Source organism: Drosophila ficusphila, unplaced genomic scaffold (genome assembly GCF_018152265.1).
Source record: "Drosophila ficusphila isolate 14025-0441.05 unplaced genomic scaffold, ASM1815226v1 contig_197, whole genome shotgun sequence".
NCBI classification, from domain to species: domain Eukaryota; kingdom Metazoa; phylum Arthropoda; class Insecta; order Diptera; family Drosophilidae; genus Drosophila; species Drosophila ficusphila.
In genome coordinates, this window is record NW_025064091.1 from 6,789,664 (window position 1) to 6,811,632 (window position 21,969).

Genomic DNA, 21,969 nt, shown 5'->3' on the forward strand with positions numbered 1-21,969 from the left:
GGCGACAAAACAACAACAGATGCAGCAATTTCCGGTGCTATTGTTCTCAATCGGCTAACGCCATCTTCTCTCCCGCTCCCTCTGCCACTTCTCGCCCCTATTCTTCCCCCTCTTTGGATCTACTCTCTATCTCTGTCTCTGTCTGGTGGTGGACTTTTTTTTTGCGCAGACGCGACGGTTCTGTATCTTCTACTTCTTTCACATGCGGGTGCGTCATACAAAATAGTGGTGATGAAAATAAGAGGGAAGGAGGTGCACATCTCTACCCCTCGCTTACATATGTACAAAATTCGGCAGTTGCGTCTGCGCCTTAAAAAAGTACTCCAAATACGGTAAATAACCTTCCAGCGCCAATAACTCTTCCAATTTTAATCTGATTCAAAGCCCTTAAATATACCAATCGCAAAAACACAAGATTCCGGTAAAGTGGTAAATTTCAACTTAAAATTAAATATGTACATATGCATAAAAAAAATAACACAATGCGAATTAAATTGGTGGTTTTCTGCCGATTCGCCGAAACTAACCATTATGTTATTACCACCCACCCCTTTGCCAACATCCACAAGAACAATTTCATTCATAAAATCCAGCATCCTACAGTGCCAGCCAGTCGACCGGAACCGGGTAAAAAAATCAGAGAAAATCTGAAAGCCATTCAGAAATCAGGGAATGTATTTTTTTTATTAAGCCAAATGCAACAGTTGGAAGTGAGGTATCAGTTTGAAAGTGCGCAAAACGTTCTTTGGCTTAACAAACCGTACCTATTGTGGACTTTACCAATTTGCTGGCGCGCACTGTACACGATGAGCAAGAGAGCGAAAAAGAGTGCCAGCGCAGTGCTGTTGACTTTCCTTATTTTTAGCCTTTTTAAAAAATATAACAATGAACATCTGATATTCCACTAAATACTTTCATACTTTTTGTTCACCAACCAAAAAAAAAAAAAACTTTGCTCTGCCAGTTCATTTGATCTATACAGCCACTAATTCTTATAAATAAACATGATTTTAATAATTTTCGGACTATTTTAACATTATTTTAGTTCCTTGTTGAATCAACTGGTTCGACATAGCTATTTTCACGCTGCCCTCGCAGAATCCTAGCTACTTGTTGCCACTGATGGTGAGCATCTCTGCCCCGAGAGAGGCAACCGAATGCGAGAGAGCGTACGGTTTGAGACCATGTAGAATAAGTGTAAGCCAGTCTCGTCGGATCCGTTAGTCTCTTACCAATCACTACAATGAGTGCGAGTGAAAGGAAGTTCACCAATAAGTGGGAGAAAACAGCAATATAGTGTGTTGGCAAAACCCTTATGCGGTACATGGGGCTTGAAATGGCCTGTCATACGATAATACATAACAAATTTTTTCTATTATTTTTGATTTATCGCCAACGCTTCACCTCAAAGTTTTCTTCCATATTGTTTGGCTGAATATTTTTTTGATAAAAAATTTCACGCCTTCTGAAATAAATGCAACAGAATTTTTTTTTACCACTGACATAAGGGTTAACGGTCAAAAATAAAACCGTCCGCAAACAACGTTTCAGTTCAAAATTGAACGTTAACGGACTGAATCCGAACGGTATGGTGGCCGACAAGACTCCCTTATATTTATTCTGCCATGACCGTTGGTTTCTGTTTCCGTTTTTGTTTTGCGTTCCCAACTTTCGTCGTGAGCGGTTCGTTCGCTACTTTCGCGCGCGTCTTGCGTTTGAATATTTTTGAAAAAGCGGTTGCCATTATATGCAACTGCATTCGTGCTAAATCTCTGAGAACACTAAGAATCGAATTCGAAAATCTTTTGATTCAAATCACATAAACGAAACGTTTTTTTGTTTTGCGTTAAAGAAAAGTGCAGCCGCGAGTGCTCAAGAATTCATATTATTTTTTGTGGCAAGCAACAAGTGCGAACCAAAGAAACAGCCCGAAACGTGCTGCAAATTATTATTGTTTTTATGCGGTTTTTTTGTCGCAACACAGCTGTCGAAGAAATATAAAAAAACAGCAAAACAAAAGTGCAGTGACTTGAATAAAAGAAGCGATCGCCTCTAGAATAGAAAAAAAGGAGAAAATAAAATACAGCAAAAGAAAGGAAAACAAAAGAAAGCAGGAAAAAGAATAGAAACAGAACAGAACAGAAACAAGAACAACTCATCATCGTCGGCTCAAAAAAGGTAAAAACAAATCACAAATAGAAAGAAAGAGAGAGAAAAGTGCATTGGGAGATTACGATTACGATCTCAGATTATAAATCGAACTGTGACTAATTTGTGTGTAAGCCAGTGTTACGAGTGTGTGTGTGCAATTAAACTTGGTTTACTTCATTGTTTCTTCTTTTTCTTATTGATAATTGCTTCAGTCCTTTTGCTGGTCTCCTCCTCCTTATCTTCTCTTAATTTACGATCCAGCGCGTAAGAGAGGCCAAACGCGAGCTTCCTGCACTTAACCCTTTTTGCCCCATCTTCCTTCTTTTTTAAGCCGAGACTCTTTATTTATTGTTGTAATTTTTCTTAGCCCTCAAAAAAAAAAAAAACGCCCGAAAACCAAGTTGCATATTTAAAAATTCAACACGCAGTTGCATTTTAATTTTTTCCTGGAACTATTCTGGCCAGAAAGAAAGAACGTGAAGAAGGTAGAAAGTAAAATAAGAAAACAAACAAAAATCATCGTATGTATGTGGGGCTGCAATTGGCCCCACTGAATAAAAAACCCTTTTCCCCATTAAAAAGGGTAGGCAAAAAATCAGTCAGCCTCAAGGCTAAGCTCAAAAAAGGGGCAAGAAAAGGGCTCAGTTCGGAAATCGAAGATTTAAATACCCTTATTGCATTGCAGAAATTTGATTGAAATAATTCAAGTTCAACTAGGATCTCATGTATTCCACACCTTTCATTAGTTGTTTTATTTCCACGATAAATAAGCTATCCTCAAGTTTTCATAAATATTAAGCTCTAAAACGGACGTCAGTCTGCAAGCCCAACCAGTTTTTTCCCCCATTTTAAGGGTATATTAATATGCAACAAAAGCTCACAAAATAATTGCAATGAGCAAAAAATTGAACCGCAACCCGATGACCAAAACGTATCAAGTGTACTTCGTGCCGCTTTCAATTTTGGCCTCTGGCTAAGCCGACAAAAATGTATGCAACGCATCCAAAGACCTGCAATTGATCCGCACTCCTTTTACTCCACTGATATTCTCCCAATGCAAGAAAGTACAGTGGTCATTTGCCAGTTTTGATTGCGCAACTCAATTTTTCATTAGATTAAATATGTGATTAATCACAGCCTTTCTACCGTTCAGATGAACTAATTTTTGAATGAATAAGAAGTTTAAAAAAAAACTTAAGTTTAAAAGGAGGAAAGCTTATTTTATATTGAAGTGAATATTACTGAATTAAAACTAATTAATCAAAGTTTTGGGGTAATATATTAGGGAATTGTAGTACGGTATCATTTTTAATCACTGTACTTTGTAGTGAAGCGTTTCGTTTCGGCCTCTTTAACTTGAGGCTATGCAAAAGAAACCTTAACCAAAATCAGAGTCTAAGAATTGCAATTGGATTCGTTTGTTGTCGCGCTTCTTTGAAGGTTAAGGTTTGCGTTTTTTGTTTTGTGTAAGTCAAAAAGCCCAAGATTGAGACCTTTGATCGGTAGTATTTTTTACCCTCCGCAGATTCTTGTACTTCATATTTTTATTTGCCTCGTGGCTAAATTTTGCTCGCCAGGCTTTAATCAAATTAAATGGCAGGAAACGTGCAGTTAAACGCCCGCTGTTTCGGCGATTCCTTAACCCACTGAATGCCGCCCTCCTTCTCCTGTTATTTTTTTTTTTTTTTTTTTTGTACCGCCCATCCATCTTTCCATCCCCGCGCAGCGGGACAACCGATTTGGATTCCGATTCAGATTCAGACTCAGCTACAGATTCAGATTCCGAGGAATGCTCAATATGTCGCACGTTTGCCACACATGTTTGGCATTTGTTGTCGAACCGAATGCGCAGCTACAAACATACGTAAACAGGAAGAAACCGGGGAGTGTGTATATGTCTTGTGTGTTTACGTAGCGCAGTGAGGTAAAAAGGAACTCAAAGAGTCGAGGAAAAGACGTCGCTGACGTTTGACAGGGCTTGGCAACAAATTGAGTTATTTAAAAAATTATACTGGCACCTAGAACGACTCAAAGATACTCAGTGGTAAATTTGGATGATACAAAAGTTATAAACAAACAAAAAATAATGGTAACAAGTACATGAAAACCTTTTCAAATGGGATTCGAAAAATGATTGTATAAGAGTTGAACTTCTAATTATATAAATTTCAAGCAGTTTAGCCTACCTTATAGTAAGAATTTCATAGATATTTCACTACCAACTCCAATATACCCATTGATTCTACGAGTATCAGGTATAGAAATCACAAAAAGCAAAGCATCTTGGCACCTGAAAAATACGAAATTAAGCGACAAACAGAAATAGAAAATTGAAACCAAAACAAAGTCGTGCAATGCGGTGCACTGAGCGAAAAACACTGGGAGTCAAGTTAGATAGAGCGATATAGAAAGTTGCGTCATCTTGTGTGTCACCGAATCTAAGAAGTAATTGAAGCCCATGTAAAAACATGGGGACAATCCAAACCCAATGATCTACAACCGAGAAACCGGAGAAAGTGATTTGCTTTTCAGACACGAACCGAATCTTGGTCACATTGGGCTGGAAAAGTCAGTGCACAAGTGTGTGGAAAACGCAGAAAATACATTAAACGAAAACCCAGCAGAAAGATGATTATTTTTTAATGATTTCAACTAAACGCAGGAAAACGAAAGTTGTTTTTATTTTTTCTTGCGTTCGTGTTGGTTTTCTTTTTGCTTTTTGAAATTGAAGCGCAACAAATGGAATTGAAACGCATGCCCAGCCCCCAATTCATCCTTTACCCCGCCCACTTTTCCGCCTCCGCCCCCTTTGGATCCCTTAAACATTGATTAATTTGTTTTTCACGCCGTCGTCGTCGTATTTTTTCTCTTTGTCGCTGTTGCTGCAGCTATTTTTCGTTGTCTTCGCATTTTGACAATTTTCAATTTTCCCCGGCATTCAGCAGAATGTGGAAACATGTGTAGGGTCCCCCAGATTGCATCTTCTTTTTTTTGACTTTTTGGTTTGGTTTGTTTGCTTTAACCCGATTTTTGGTTTTCGATTTCATTTGCGTGTGGAAATGCATTAACAACCAGTGAAAAAAGAAAACAAAACTGGAAAAAATTAGAGTTGTCGTTGTTGTTTTAGTGAGGGGCATTAAGTTAATTGAAATCAACATTTTCGACGAAAGTTTTGGTTTTAATACGATTTTCATTGGAGTTCAGCTTTGCAAGGTCCGAACAGGTGGGAATTTAAATTTTATTTTTTCTCTCAATCGGTTTTGATATTAAATTTCAACATTTTATATAGCTCTGTTTAAAACCCTTTAAGGACGAAAAACAGTTCTCAAATTGGAAGGGAATTGCATTTTTATAAGGGAGTAATTCACAAACTGCAGCTGTGAAAAGTTATGCTTCTTAAATTAATATTTTCTCTTTCGGCTTCTTCCGGTTTCTTGCTTTTCAATGTCCCATGCGCTGGCAAACTTTTCTCTTAGCGATTTTAATCCGCTTTTGGGACTTTGTACTATGACACAAAGGAACTTACACATTCCCATTAAAGAATATACATGAAATGATAAAGGAGGTTAGTTTCTGTAGGCTTATCTGGCACGCGCGACTGCCCCAACAAGTGCAGTTCAAGTGGCAAAACGGTCAAAGTTTTCCTATTCACATTCGCCTTTTCAATTCCAAGTTGTCGGGAAAAGTGGAAAAAATGGCAAAAGCGACTGCCAATCATCGCTTCAGAATTGGATTATTTTTAATTAAGTGAATGCTGCTGAAGTTTAAGGGTGAAAATGGAATCTGAGAGGTGGAAAAGGATAAGGGGGATTAATTAGTTGGATTGCTTTTGGAGTAATGGAAATCGGCATTAAACTTTAAAGCAAAAGAACAAAAACAAAATTTGAATTCAATTTTCATTTAAATAAATATTTTATCAGTATAATTTAATTTAAGTGATGCTTTTAGTCTTAACCACTTCTGAAAAATTATTTAAAATTTCCCAAAGGGAACAACTAGTTCATTTAATTTTGTGTGCGTGCAGCTGGTCATCGGGGTGTTTGTTTAGTTGAAAGGTCAACGCTGCTTAACAGCGAAAAATGCAATGCCATTGAGCCACCACTACCCACTTGGCCACCACCTCCCACAACCACAGCGCACAACACCACCCCCACCCCCACCCAATCGGGGTGTGTGTGCTTGTGTGTGTTAAGTGTTTTGATGAGCGTGTAATGGCCTCATGCTGCTGTCAGTTTAATTGATGGGAAATGCTACCAGGTCTAGGTCTATGGCCTTCTCTTTTGCTGTACACAGAAAAAATCGCAAAATATCTTGAACACTAATTTTCATCATAATAGCAGTTTCAAAGGAGTTTTTAAATAATATTAGTATTATTAATATTTATACAAATAATGTATAAAATATTTCCTGTGTTTTAAATATAATTTTTTGTCAGCTGTTTATAGGCTTCTAAATCTACAATGAAATGGTTTAAATTGTTAAAAAACAAATTTATTGACAACTTTTTTTTTAAATCATCAAATGTTTTTCGATGTGCATGTCCAGTAAAATTTTATAGTTTTTGTTGTGTGTATGCGGGTGGAGAAAGAAGGCAGAATGAGAAGGAGATGGAAAGTTCGACGGAGTCGTCCCCAACATTATTTTCACAACTAATTTAGTTTCATTTGATTTTATTATTGTCTTTGCTCCCTTCGCTTTGTTCTCCCCCTGCCACGCCCACATTTCCACCACTTGAGCTCATTAACTTGCCATTTATATATATATATATACATATATATATATATAAGTATCTATAAAACGCACCCCTCTATTTGAACAAAAACTGCGGGTCTTAAGTAAATAAACTGAGCATTAAAAAAAAGAAATATTATCTAAGCTTTTACAAGTTAAGTATTCTTTTCCGTCTGATCGATTTTTAATAATGTAATTGCTTGACAATTATTTAACTGTTTTTATTGAAAAGCTTTCGCCTCAAACAAAACAGAAATAAATAAATAATGCCGAGATGGGCGATAAAACCAAAATTAAATCCAAGTGGCAAGCAAACTGGAAGAGAGCGAAAAAAGTTCTCAGGAAAACTTGAATATAATGTCATTTGGCCGATAAATCTTCGGCTTAGATCGACAAAAATTGGCCAACAAATTGTAATTTACGATGGAAGAAGTGCCGCACAAAAGATGACGCTGATGATGATGGAGATGAAAGATGGAAGATGTGGGGAAGCTCAATATTCCCACGTTCAATTGTTCAATTGTGGGGGGTCGCAAGGGCCAGGGGTCAGGATTGTGTTTGTATTTTAGCCCAGGCTGCATTAGAATCCAGCTTATTTTTATATAATGTGTGTGTGTGTGTGTGTGTGGCGCCCAAGGAAGCCTGTTGAGTCAGTGGGTCCAGATCGTAAATCAACCCAACACATGGGTGTTGTTATTTTCCGGGAGCAGAGGACAATGGTGGCAAAGCCTATTCTCCAACTACAGAATGTTCTCAAAGCTGTGCCAAATAATTCCCGTGTGGAAGTCAAAATGTCGGTAGAACACCAAAAAAATAAACTTATGGTTTGGTAACAGAAATTTTCGTTTTATTAAGTTAATATACAAATATTTGTGCAACTACTGATTTATTTACAAATCACTCAAAAAACCAATTAATATGGCATAATTTCCATTAGTATTAATTATAATGCCACCTTTTAATGTAATTTGTCGAAACAAGAAAAAATGTGCGCAGATTTAATGCTTGTATTGCATAATTGATTGACTGATTAAATATTTGATCGATTTAAATTAACCGCTAGTTGAATCATAATACTATGTCGTTGGAAAGCCTCTATTATTTGCATTATGTGACGAAAAAACAGCAGCAACAATTCCATCGCAATTTTCGCCCACATTTGCGCTATTTGATTATTCAGATTGGCGGAAAAGTGGAGCTGTGTTTATATATTAAATGGGAGGTGCGACAATGCTTGATCTTTTGACCAGCTTTTTTTTTTGTCTCTAATGTAGTACATTTAATTTTTACCCTTTTACCATCAAAACACTAGATTTTTGCATGTTTCGCACATAAAAAAATTTAAAGAAAATCATAAAAAACCGAGAGTCAGCGGCACTTTTTGTGGCTGCTGTTTTATAAATTGTTTTCAACTATTTTTTATTGCTTGGCCCCAAAGACACACACTGACGTAAATCTTCTTGTCTGCCACTGCCAACTCTGATTCGTGCACTGGAAGAAATTATAATTCAAATATTTATAATGGAAAAACTAAAACTAAAAGTATTCAAATATTTTCAAAGATTATTTTGAGGTTGTTGAGACCTAGTTTATTGTGGAGTGGAACCACACAGGAGCTTTTCATATCCTTTTTTTCATTCCTCAGCTTTTCATGCTCCTTTTCTCAGCTCAATCTCTGTCATAAGACCCCAACTCTTAGATCAGCTCTAGTCACTGTCGCATTTCCATGAGATTCTTATCTCATTTTTATGACAGTTTCTTTCGCACACACACTCACTCAATACGTGATTTTGCATTTCGTGAGGCGGAAGAGGGGGAAGTTGGGGTGGAAGGGCTGTCTTAGGGGGGCGGAGAGCCACCAACTGGGCAACCACGTACGACAATTTTTCAGCTGTGTTTTTGCCTTGTTTCCATTTACTACACACAAAGGTATTTTTCGGCTAAAAGTCAGTTGGTCGATGGGTTAATGGTGGCCAGCAATAAAAACAATACGAAAATATCTGTCAACAAAGAGTTAAGTGCATTACATGCGAAGACATAAATTTCGGGATACAGCTGCGGCGGCAATGATAGTGTTGAAAAAATTGTTCATAAACAAAATTCTTTAATTTTATTTGTTTACAGGAAACAAATTCGCAAACCATATGTTTGAGGTGTCAGAAATCGGACCGGAAAAATTTCGATTTGAGTAAAATAAAAAACAACAAACACAATCCAATTAAAGTGACCTAATTTCATATTCCACAAATTTTTCCAATTAAAAATCTGTTAACAGAGGTACTAATTTTCCGACCCCAGCTGTTTATTTATTGTTTTTGTTGCTGACACTTTGCTACAGTTCACACACTCCGGCGCACACACACTCCTTCCCGTTCCGTTGTCACCATAAGTCGTTTTTCATTTAATTTGTTTATATCTTGTTGTTGTTTTGGGGCCTGGGATATTTTCCTCATCAGCTGGGGGGCCTGTGAACTTTTGTTTTTCAACGGGTACATTTTGTCGCCGTGCTGGCTCCTTTTGGCATCATCAATCATGCGATAGCGCAGGCGCAAATGCCAAACCAGCGAAAACCTGGCTTAAAAATGGGGGGAATAATGCCCGAAAAATAATGTTTGACAAATGCCCGACGAAGGGGCTGCGGAACGTTAAACAAATGTTAACATTAACCTTTTCCATCAGTCGCACGTAATTAACAGCCTCGTCGACTGCTTCTTGACAGTCATTCACTCGCAAGCAAAGACCACGATTTGCATCGACAATTAATCAGCTGTCTTTAGTCTAGCGTTGGGGAATATCAATATTTTGAGTGTTTATTTGGCCAAAAAGTAATATAAACAGTTTAATAAAATCTGGTTTCTGATAAAATATATACATAATATTTATAGTGCAACAAGTATTTGCAGATAAATCGTGTTTCCAATTTTAACAAATTTGTGTGATGTGTTTGAAGCATGCCAAATGTAAGGCATCGAAATTTATTGAGCGGATCTCCGATTTCCGCCTGTGCATGTATGCAAATGTTTTAAATTTTCAGTTGTCTCTGCAAGGCTTTCATTCATAATTTGCCATAATTCAATTATCGTCAGAGGCCAAAAAAATAATAGGAATTTGGGTCAGGGCAATCGATTTACGACAGCTGATCTATATATATCGGGAGTATGCATGATTTATTGCTGCACTATATGGTCTATATGCACATGCGATATCGGCTGTTGCATCATTTTATCCGAGCCTCATCACGGCTGCAGTTTTTCCCATGTAACAAATTAGCCACCCTTGTATGTGTATGTGTATGTGTGTGTGTGTGTGTGTGTGCGGTTACCAAGAAGTACTACCGTTACGCTGTTCTGGTAACCTGTTACCACCTGGTTGGTTGGTGGGGCAAATGGGTGGCTGAGTGGCTGGGTGGGTAGTGGGTGGTGGGAAAGCCATTAATTACGCCACACAACAACAGGCAGCCCTCCATGCTAATGACGACCGATTCTGATGAGCCTGATGGAGTGGGCTAATAGGTTGGCTTGGCAACACCCGAAACCCCAAGACCGTTTTCCAACTGGCTTCTGGGAAATGCGTGTCAAAGCGGGAATTTTCCCGAAAACGGAGCTCTTCCGTTGGATGGTTGTTTGCTGTTCGTTGGGTGGCCAACAAGTGCCGAGTGCTTCTTTTGCGACACAGAACCGGGATTCCTGTCATTCTGAAGGTTCAAATTATGGCCAGTCAATCGAAAGCTAAAGCAAAAGCCCCTTTCCCATGGAGCCTTCAAATATTTCATAATTTCGAATTAGTTCGCAGCCTTTACAGTAATTAAAAATGCCAGAGATGATTTACTGCATATTAAAAACCCATTCCGTCGTTCTATTTAGCGTTTACACCTTTTAAAAGTCATTTAAATGTCTATGGCAAACCACATTAATAATTAATTTTGTAGAAATACAGACAAAAAAGAAAAATAATGCTATTTACCATTCGTTTACATCAATGCCTTGATTTTTTCTAAAGTGTAAGGCGGTTTTAAGTCATCGTCTTTTCAGTCAAAGTCTTACAGTCGAGGTCTTAATTCTCCCTCACTGCCTTCACTTACCTTTCTTCAAGGGGCATATCCTTTCATTAGTCTTTCCGTTCTCACACATCTTATTCTCCTCGATTGCCTCGTAGATGGGGAGCTTGGATTTACTCTTAATTGGCTGCCAAATGAGCTGGACAGTAATCGTCTCAAGAGCCACGCCCACTTGTTTCCCTGCCAATTTCTCAGTCCAATTCTCTTCGATTTCCTCAATTTCTTGACTATTTGATAAAACGGAAAATCTCGTGGAGGGGGGGGGAGGAAATTCGTGTAAATCAATTTTCGTTGCTCCATTTACCCCGGTGAAAATCCACGTTGTTCTCCAATTTCATTCCTGCCCATATTTTCCCATGTGGGCCGGGCCCCATGTCACTTTGGTGCGATTTCTGAAAGTAAACTTTTCAATCAATATTTAATACGAAATCCCTTTATTTTTATTGATTTATATGATTTTCGGTGGCCTTGCCGATAATAACAAGCCCAACAAATTGATTCCTATCGTTTCTTAGTTGTAAATGCCCTTGAACTTTGTTTCGGTGTTGTTCCTTTGTTGATTGAATTGAATCGAATTCGTTTGGATTTTATTTTGGTTTTCGGTGTTGTTTTCTTCTTTTTCTTTTTTTGTTGCCTGCTTTTTTCTGGCACTGAGTGCTCCTGGACTTTGATGATTTGTTTGGCGACCTTTGGCTGCGCCCCTCCCATCTGCATAAATCTCAGCTGTAATGGGAAAATAATTAAGTCCGCTAATTGAAATTTTTGAATCGCTCATCAAACACAAAACGGTTAGTTATTTATTTTTTGGGGCGTTGTTGGTCGGTTAGAGATTTGCATAATTTCTGTTTTGTTGGCTAAACATAAAGCATTTGCCTAATGCGACCTTCTTAAATACCTTTTAATCGGTGGCCTTTGAACTAAAACCCAAACTAAGCGAACCCAAACTCACACCCAAATATTTACCTTCACCCTTTTCTGCATTTATTTAACGTATAAGAATTATTGGTTTTGTGTGAATTTTGATGAATTTGTTTACATTAGAAAAATGCGGAAATATTAAAATGCTTACCGGAAGCCGATATTTATTACAATTCGAATAGAAGTAACTTCGTAAAAAGTTTTGAAAAATTATATTAATAATTTTTTAATAAAAAACAAAAATGTTATTTATTTTAAAAGTTTAATTCATAATTTGTGCATTTTTATTATAAGTTAAATAGGCATATAAACTGTATTCATCGCATAATTTTTTTTTGCTGTACCATTTACGTACAGAATATTATAGATGCCACCCTCGATTTTGCCTATCAGCAAAAAAGAGGGGGATAGCTAAAGTGATAAAGAGGAAACATGGAAAGGGAGTAGTACACAATAGACCCAAAACCCAAAAGGGAAGCCGAGAACAGAGAACTGAGAGAGACTTGTAGAGAATTGCGGAGAACCTCCTACCGATATCCCTCCGATATCAGTTATCGTACTATGGTCATGCCTGGAAATTGAAGCGAGCCGAGAAGTGGAACGGAGAATGAGATATGCTATATGCTATATGCTATATAGAGAGGGTGACTGGAGGAAGGTTCTGAGGGGTATGGGGTCCAAAAGGCAGGGGTAGATACCATATAGAGCCAACTGCTTGACACGCATCAACAGCAATAAGACCAACAATGGGAACATTTCCAATGCGTATGTGCATTCAAACTGGGTGTGCGAAGGGGGAAGCCAATTACAGCCAAGCGCAAAATAATAGTGATGGAAAAAATGGTAAAACCATTTTTATAAACATTTTTGTATGCTTAATTTTTTATAATAATCAGATAGAAACCAAGTTTGTATAATATTCCTTGAAAAAGAAGAGTTGTTGGGGAAATAAAATAAAATACCTTATATGAATTAAGAAATATTTCAATTAAAGTAACATAAAGCGAAATAACAAATATACATTTTTTTCGGATAAGTTCTTATCATTTTGCGCTTGATCCCTTTGTAAAGGTGTATTAATTTGATTGGAAACAAAACCTGTCAAACGCTTTGCTGATATTTTATCTAAATCTCTAATGACAATTTTTTCGCTGGTGCGACAAAAGCTGGATGGTGGTGTGAAAAGCAGGTGCAGATGGTAAATAGATACCCAACAGAACCGATTCTAATTGGAACTAGTTGCGCAGAATTTTTCCAAATGCCTGAAAACCATGGAACCTTTTTGATATTGAAAATCCACAATTTGCCTCCTATTTTTCTTCTTTGCGCTTGACTTTGCAAGCTGTTCTGTAATGATGTGCGATAAGGGCCAATACTTATAAATACAAAGGCATCCACAGTTGTTCATTATCAATGCCAGCGACAACATAAACAACTCAAGAAAAGTTGTGATGGAAGACGAGGGAAATGGGAAGGAAAGTGCAGCGGAGAAAGCAATTGAAAACTCACGGACAAAGTGCTAACTTCCCTTCGTTTGCCTTGTGCCGAAGCCCATGTTCAATTTGTTATTTATTCCACGGATCTGTGCACAGCTGTTACAGCTGTCGATTGGGAATTATTCTAAAAATAAGGATATGGTAAAACCTTTGACCAAAGAACTTTATATCTGTGGGATGCAATTCTTCATCAAGAAACCATAAATCAGAAAACTTATGAAACATTATACTTTTGTTTGTCTTGAACAGATTAGGAAAGATTTCTGAACATTCAGGGTCGGTTTTCTCGGTGCATTTTTTTTTTTTTTTTTTTTTTTTGAGTTTTCATATTATATATGAAAATTCTCAGTTTTGATAGTGTGGCTGATGTTTGGACTCTGTTCGCCTGCCATTAATTACTTGCAGCTCGCACTTTAATTGACAATTGCACGCGCTGATAGAAATGCCGCTCTCTATCATTTTAACGACGATGCCAATTGACGCACTCGTCGACAGTCATTCAGTCAGTCAGTAAGTCAATCCGATGGTCAGTCAGTCAATCAGTTGGTCGCTCGGTTTGTCAATTACTGATTCCGACAGTCGGTTATTGAGGCGGTCCCATTAATTGGCTCTCAACGCCTTTGTGCTACTTGCCTTTTGTTTTCCACTTGGGTGGCACTTTTTACAGCCATTGTAATCAAAAAAAAAAACAAAAACAAGGCTCTTTTTCCCCTTTAAATAAAAAGAAAAACATCAAATAAATGCAAAACGACAATTAAGTGATTTTTTTGCACTTGACAACCAACCAATCCAGACTGCTCGCTTTTGTTCGTTGTTTTTAGCCGGGAATTAATTAACAAATTGATAAGTTATTCACTCCATTGCATCCATCGCCTTAAGTTAAAGACCCAAGCCACGCCTGCAGCTCATCTGTTATTAAGTTTCCTCGAAGAAAATTACCAAGAAACCGACTTTCAAGTTTTACCTTTGCCAGATTAATTACCTTTTAATATTTATATTATTTTTTGTGGTTAAAATGTTAATGAGTAAAATAAACTAGTGAAAAGGGAAACGGTTAAAACGGAAATTTAGGCATGCTTTCGGTATAATAAAAATATAAGACAGGCAAAGTCTTTAAAAAGTTATGTAAATTCGAGTTTAAATACTCGACAAATGGGTAGATGTTTTGAAGCTGAAATGACTTAGAAAAACTTTGGTCTCTTGACTTTACCAAGTTGATTTCTCATCATCTTTGGTGAAAACAGGTTCCTGTGATGCCATTTACGTTGCATCATCTCGATGGCTGATGACAAAATTCTATTCACGTATTCCGCACATCCATTTTCCCACCGATTCTCCCCCATCTATCCATCCATCCATCCATCTATCCATCTATCTATCTATCCATCCATCTGTCTGTGCACTGTTGCTTTTCTTCTGTATCTCTGTATCTTTGTATCTTTTCGCGGGGACAACCTTTCGGTGTTTGCATTATGATTATTTTTATCATGCGCGCATTGTCGGCGTCAAAACTCTTTGGATTTGCCATTTTGTCTCGACTTTTTCCGCTCATCCACCGCGCATTTCCCTCGGTTTCTGGGATTGTCATCTTAATCATGAGCCCCGGGAAGTTTGGTAGTTGACACTTGGCTGATGGAAAAATGCCAGAGCAACATTTTTCTTTGCTCTCATCTCATCTCAGCTCATCTCATCGCCTCCTTTGATGGCAGATTTCCCCTTAAAGGCTTGCATTCCATTCTATCGCCGCCGTGGCCCTTAACTTCTGAATAGTCCATCAAAAGTGGGCGAGAAGTTGACAACTATTTTTACTATTTGTCTGCGTCACATAAACCAAAATCGAAGCCACAAAGTCGGGGGAGGTGCGTAAGTTTACGACTCGTAAAGGTCGAACTTACACTTTGCCACATAACCATAAGAGTGGAAATTGATAGTTGAGTCTTTCGGGCTGACAAGGCATCAAATGCACGTCTTTTCCGGCTTTCACATTGATTTTATGTGAATTTTATTTCAAGCTCTGATTGAGTCCTTGGCTACATTGTAATTTAACAACATAATTGAGTCCGATAAACAGTTTTGAGAAAATCTTTTCGATTGGTCGCCATTTAGATCGTTTTATTTTAATTTTAGTTGGCTAGATATTAATGAAGTAATTAATATTCGATCAATTTAGCATTTTTACTACCGTACCCATCATCAATATTTTGTTTTGGGAAGTAGTTAAAGACTACTTTTTACGACTCCGCGGCTTGCGTGCCGTTGCCTTACAACAGTGAAACGCACTGTCTGACCGTGCATATTGTATTTGCTTATTGATTTGTAATTTAGTCTGTCGGCCTCATTTCTGTGACCATTTCCCCATTTCGGCGCTTTTCCCATTTAACCATTCGCCTAACTTTACTATTTTTTCCATTTCCATTTGCATTTCTATTTTTACTTTTATTTGCCCTTTTCACTTTCATTTGGGTCTAAGTTATTAACTTTTGGTTCCACCTAAGTGTGTCCCGTCTCTTTCGTTTGCTTAGAGTTGCTTTTCACTTTTTATTTTTGTTTTTCCTTATGTTTGTTTATTTTTTTTCTTTGCCACGCCCACACGCAACTTGTTGCGCTTTTACTTTTACCCGAATGCTTTATTTGTTGGCTGCATTTTGTATTTCATCTGACTTGCGAATACTTTGTGCTAATTGCCGTCTTCTCTTTCATTTCAGGTGAGTAATTCCATCATTTCGCTAATCTTGATTCGGAAATCTTTTGGTAAGTGGGCTAACTGTTTTCAAGGGAAAGAAGCACATCCATTAATCTTGGCAAAAGTTCCTGATTCTCGGTTCCCCAAAAAGTGACTCATGGTAGAACACTCGATTCGAACTTCCCTCTCTCTTTCGCAGTTCCTTTCATCTTTGTCTAACTGCAGTCCCTGCATGACTAACATCCACATTTATAAGTGAAGTACAGCTGGGGGAAAAAAAGAAAAACAAAAAAAATATTACCCGAAAAAAATGATAAATGTAGTAATAACAGAAACAAACATTGAAAGTATTAATTGGGATATTGGTATGCATTCTGTTACTAAAAAAGCAAAATAAATTCGTTTTCATAGTTTGGCAAACCAGATCTTGTTCCAAAAATATTTTAATAATCTTCTGACATAAGCTCAAAGCATCACCCACTAATAATTTACCCTTAGCTGTGCTTTGCCGATTCTCGGTTCTCGGTTTGTTTTGTATCTCTGGCTTTCTGCTGCTTTTGGCCATTTATTGCCGGTCTGAAAAGAACTTGGCAAAGACCAAAACAAATTTATATCTCTCGGATACTGACTCATCCGCTAGAGATGGGGAGATGATGCAGCTGACATCAGTGGAGCACACAGCAATGCGATGCGATGACTGTTCGAGGGACTGACAGACCCATCGACCCACCAACCGACCGAGTGGCTGACCTCTCTTCTCCCTTTTCTGCAGTTTTTAATTAAAAAACATTTTCGGATTTTTAAGGGTAACCTTGCGACCCCGCCCTCGGTGCCGCCGGGTCACCCACAACAAAATATATCGGCGAACAAAATCGGGGGTACCACATAAAATAGACAAAAGCATTGAAAAGTTCACAAATTGCCTTTCACTTTTATCAGTCATGGCTACAATTGAGGAGGAAATGCAGATACAGATACAGATTCGGCCCGTTCGCATTAATGGTTATAGCCACCCGATCCGCTGTTGGGTAATGCCGGTCAGTTCACTCACCTTTGACCATCCGCAGCCGAAGCCATTTGGATGAAGGTCCCCAGCTCTATCTGCTCTCCCACTCCCACTCCCACTTTGTTTCTCCTCTCTTTCTACTTGTGCCCCATCGATCTTATCAACTGACGAATGGTTCGATGCCCCACAATCCGAAATCTCAAATGCCAAATCTACAATCCACTGGCCGCAGAAGAAACACACACGAAACGTGTTCATAATTTGTCAAACAAAAAAATAAACAATGCGAAGATGCCTATGAGATGACACAAAGTCACAGTGGAACGAATACTATTTATAGGGGTAATATGTACAAGAAGTATGTATCACAGTTTGATACTTTATTAAATGGCAATAGCATAGGATAAATATTGATATGTAAGTGATTTATTCACTAACATTCCCTACAACTTACATAATTATTGCCTTCTCGAACTTTTTTAATATGACTATTTTATTATTCTTGAATTTGCTGCACAGTGGAACAAAAATCTGAAGATAATGAAAAATCTTTTTTAATTATTCAAAATGTTTTATAAAAGAAACAATTTTTTCTGAATGTATATGTTTAACTCAAAAAGGTGCCAATGAATTCGCGCTCAATTATGAAATTTCCTTAAAAAAGAAATGCTATTATTATTTAACAGTCAAACGTTTTTAGCACCACTGTGGTGCGGTGGTGCGTCAGTGGCGTTTTCGTTGCCGTCAGCTGTCGGCGGTTTCTTGAACTCAAACGGATGTCATCTTGCGCCTCGTTCTCTGCTCATCAAACTTAATTGGGCATTCGGCGGCCACCGCACCACCCACTCACCCACCTTCGCCTTTTGCACCTTCCCCTCACATTTCCCGTGCAAAATGCAAATTAAATATCATTTAATGCCAAAGTAAAGAAAAATATACGAGAAATGTACGAAAAATGTTACCTTGAACCTTCAAAAAGTTTGTTGGCAGCTATAGCCATCTTTTTCGACCCGCAGATCGGCCATCTCTTTCGGATCCGGAAGTTTAGCCAAATGTTATTGTTGTGCCGGTTATTTCATAGCTTTTTAAATGGTCCAAAGATTGTGATGATTATACAAATATGTGCAAACGAATCTTTAAGTGTTATTGTTTTTTTCGCTTTGTTTATGAATTTTCTTTCGAAGTCAAAACCAAAATGTTTCTATAATTCATTGGCGCTGGCGCTTTTCATTTGCCAGTAATCGGAAAGTGACTCAAAATGCTTTAATTTAAAAATAATTTGAATGCAGATTCAGCACACTGGACAGTGCATTTCGGCAAAATATGTTTCGATTTTAAAAGGCTATTTTAACTTATTTATATATTTCATAAATGTATTACCAAAAAAGCAAATATTTTTCAAATTCAATAAAAATTAATTTAAAATATTTATAATGCATATTTAATTAATATTTAAGATGAGATGTGACAAACTGTTCCCAATACTATATATCTTCCCATTTAATGTTGATACGTGCTTTGGTGATCAAAATAAATGTTCGTAATGGCGATAATTGTTGTTAAATGCTTGCCATGCGAAACAATGAGAGCGAACTAAAGAACTATAATTTTGCGTCTTGCATCTATGGCTAAAGTGACTGTATCTGGACATCTGCAGCTGTATCTGTATCTGTGTATCCGTATCTGTATCGCGACTTTATATGGCAAAGCAGCCAGCCAGCTGTATGTTAATTTGTTTGCTTTGTTTTGTCGCATTTGCCATTTCATAAAGTTTCATAAATTATTGCACAATTAACCTTGAACGCGGAGCGTTTTTAGCTTCAAGGGGGAGAATATACGATGTGATGTGATGTTTTTCCCTTCTTAAGTTTTCCTTTTGACGATCCGCGATCTGCGATCTTGAGAACTCTGCGTTGGCCGTCGGTTCTTTTTGCCCTCAGACATCGGCAGATAACCCATTTGACACTCGACTTTATGACAGTTTGCGACTCATTTAAAGCGTATTAAGTTCTTGCTTTTTTCGCTTTTGCTTTCCACTGTTCTCTGTTTTTTGTTTTTTTCCGCTCCTATTATTTTTTTGTGCCCCACACTCATTATTATTATTTGTGCTTTTTTCTTGCGAACTCAGCGAAGGACTAATGTCGATTTTCCCTGGTTGTTCGCATCATCAAATGGGTGTACTCGTGACCCCCACTAATTTCATCTGAAGGTTTCCTGGGCTTTCCCAAGATGTTTGCTTTGTTTGTATAGATTTTCTGAGTGCAATGAACAGTGAAATTTGATGTCGTGAAAAGACAGAGTTCGCTATACGGAAGTTCACGCCGATGAAGTGATGGTTGTATTATACATCGAGAATATTCTTATCAACTTTTTAAATATATGTTGTAGCGTTTTGATGCGATTTTGTGTAATTGCCCAGCAACCAAAACCTTTGAGTTATTTTTAATAGTATCTCCAAAAAAAAACAGATACTTCTTATATAATTTTTAGTTAAGTTGTTTGTTGTTGCTTCGAAAACTAAAAAAAATGTGATGACATCAGCGGAATACAATTTCAGACGGACTGCTTACTTATCCCAATTATTATTTTCGATTTTATATGGCTATTCAATTACTCCATTTTCGATATATTTTCCTGCTTTGGCAACTGCCGCCTTTTATGTTATTTTTATATATTTCAGGCCTGATCTTAATTAGATCCACTAACATATTGCTCTCCACGCATTGGGAAACTTTTCTTTTTTCGAGCTTTGTTTTATATTGCGTTTCCCACTTTGTGATGATTGATCGACTTTCTTACACTGACCCAAAAACGAATAGTTTCAAAACAAAGTTCCAATTTGCAATAGTAAACTAATTAGCTGAAAAAACGAGCAAAATACATATATCTGACGGAATCATTAGGACAAGTGGAAAAGTTTTTCTTTAAAAACCACAAATTCCTCTTTTCATTTTGGTTTTCTTACTTATTTTGATCTTTCTCATATGTAAAGTTTGTTTTGACTTATGTTTGGCATTTTGTTTGTGTAACCGAGAATGTTTTACCCTGAAGTTAACAAATCTGCATATAATTGGTCTCTAAGGTTGGAAAGAAAGGGGTAGCTCGTAAAAGAGTCGGACTGCTGTGGTGACCACGCTTGGTTAGCTTTCCATTCCAGAACATCCTTTGAAGCGGAGTTCCGCTATTGATGATGATGGATGTGGAAAGTGGAAAAGTCGAGCGCAAGAGAGGCGAATTATGGCAAAAAGAGAGGGCCCTAGCCTCCACACCCTTTCCCAAACACTCCCTTTTCACAACAAATAAATGCTGCACCCATCATTTGAACCTGCTCCAACCAAAAAAAAAAAAAAAAAATAAACACAGCAACAGTGAAAGAGTTGCAGGCGAAAATAACACAATGCCAAATAACAAAAATGCAGAAAATATAATACAACAGCTTCAAATGCTGCAAAATATAATACAAAGCAATTGGATACACAAAACATTATCAAAAATGGTTAGGTTGAAAAAACCAGTCAATAAAAATAAAAATACTGGCAATATCACGTCCAAAAAGTTAGAAATAAAAATGTAACCCGAATCGAGAAAATGTTGTACAAATGAAATTCAAAGCCCAGCAATTTAAAACAGAAACACACATGTAATAAATAAAAAGAAAAAATAAAACTGTATTGACTCCAATTAAAGACCCAACCCTCTGAAATGAAATTTGAATTTTTTGATAAATTCGCAATCAAGTTCAATGGGGAGTCACTCCAACAGGTGCAAAGAGAAAAATTAATATTGTGACGGGTTTCAGTTTCGACTTGAACTTGAATGGATGGCAAGAGACCCCCTTCAATTATCGTTGTATAAACAAAACTCAACTGTTAACCCATTGAGTAGGTGGACGATGAAGAAGCAGAAGAAGCCGGAGAAGTAGCTACATCATCATCATGATTATAATCACAAGTTGAACCGCCGAAGGGCGAACTTGCTATAAAAGTCACGTCCTTGACTCAAATCTGTTCGCAGCTCTCTCGCTGCGACAAAGAAATACGAAATACGAAATAAGAAAAAAATAATGTACAAAAGTTAAATAACGGCATATAATGCGCAAAAATTAACATTTAGGCAGAGTTCAAGAGGCGGTAAGCCTCTGAACATACAAATTCCTCAGCAGCTAAGTGCATTTTGGGGTTAGCTCAAAGGTTCGAAAAAAACTCGGTTTATTTTCGGCACACGTTTGGTTGCTTTACACAAGGGCATACACTCATTTAACCACCTTTAGTGGCTGTGGAGCTTATTAAAATGTTGCGATTAAAAAGTTAGTTATAATACTCATAATTTAAAAAAAACTACTACTAATGTTTCATGTAGGTAAAACAATACTCGCCACTTTTGTTAATTTGTAAATGAATTTCTAGAGAACTTAGCTAAAAAGTTTGATTTAATTTGATGGCAAAACAACTATTTGTAGTTTATTTAATTGTTATCTAGTTGTGGGGCTTATTGAACAATTTTACTAGCTTATATTTTAAGTAATTTCCGGATTATGCTTACTTAAAATGTTGTTCCTAAAGCCACTGTTTTTAAGTCTTTGTGTTACCTTGTAACAAAGGGTTAAAGAAGGGTAAGCCAAAAAATCATTTCTAATAAGAACTAATGAGAAGGAGTGGAGTAGTGGAGTACTCTTTCTACCTCGGGGTATCCCCATCTTATCGCTCTCTTCATTCAGTTCTCTTATAATCTCCATCGGCTGGCTTGTCCCCACTTTTTGTCACTCATTTGTCTCTTTACTGCGATTGCGACTTTAAATATTTCATTTTTCCTTTCTCACACTTTTCTTTTGATTCGCCTGTCCGCTTAACCGTTAGCCAGGGGGGACTGACCATATGACTCACTATATACAATATATTCATTGACGAAATCGCGAAATCCGCCGACT

At 37.4% G+C, this 21,969-nt stretch overlaps 1 protein-coding gene and 1 long non-coding RNA gene across 2 annotated transcripts in view; both read left to right on the forward strand.

Moving 5' to 3' along the window:
• Nucleotides 1-21,969, forward strand: part of LOC108097967 — a 97,403-nt gene that overhangs the window by 44,802 nt on the left and 30,632 nt on the right.
• LOC108097969 lies at nucleotides 1,665-20,426 on the forward strand. The gene is made up of 2 exons (XR_001771814.2): nucleotides 1,665-2,178; nucleotides 16,059-20,426. It is a non-coding gene; the product is annotated as an uncharacterized LOC108097969 (long non-coding RNA).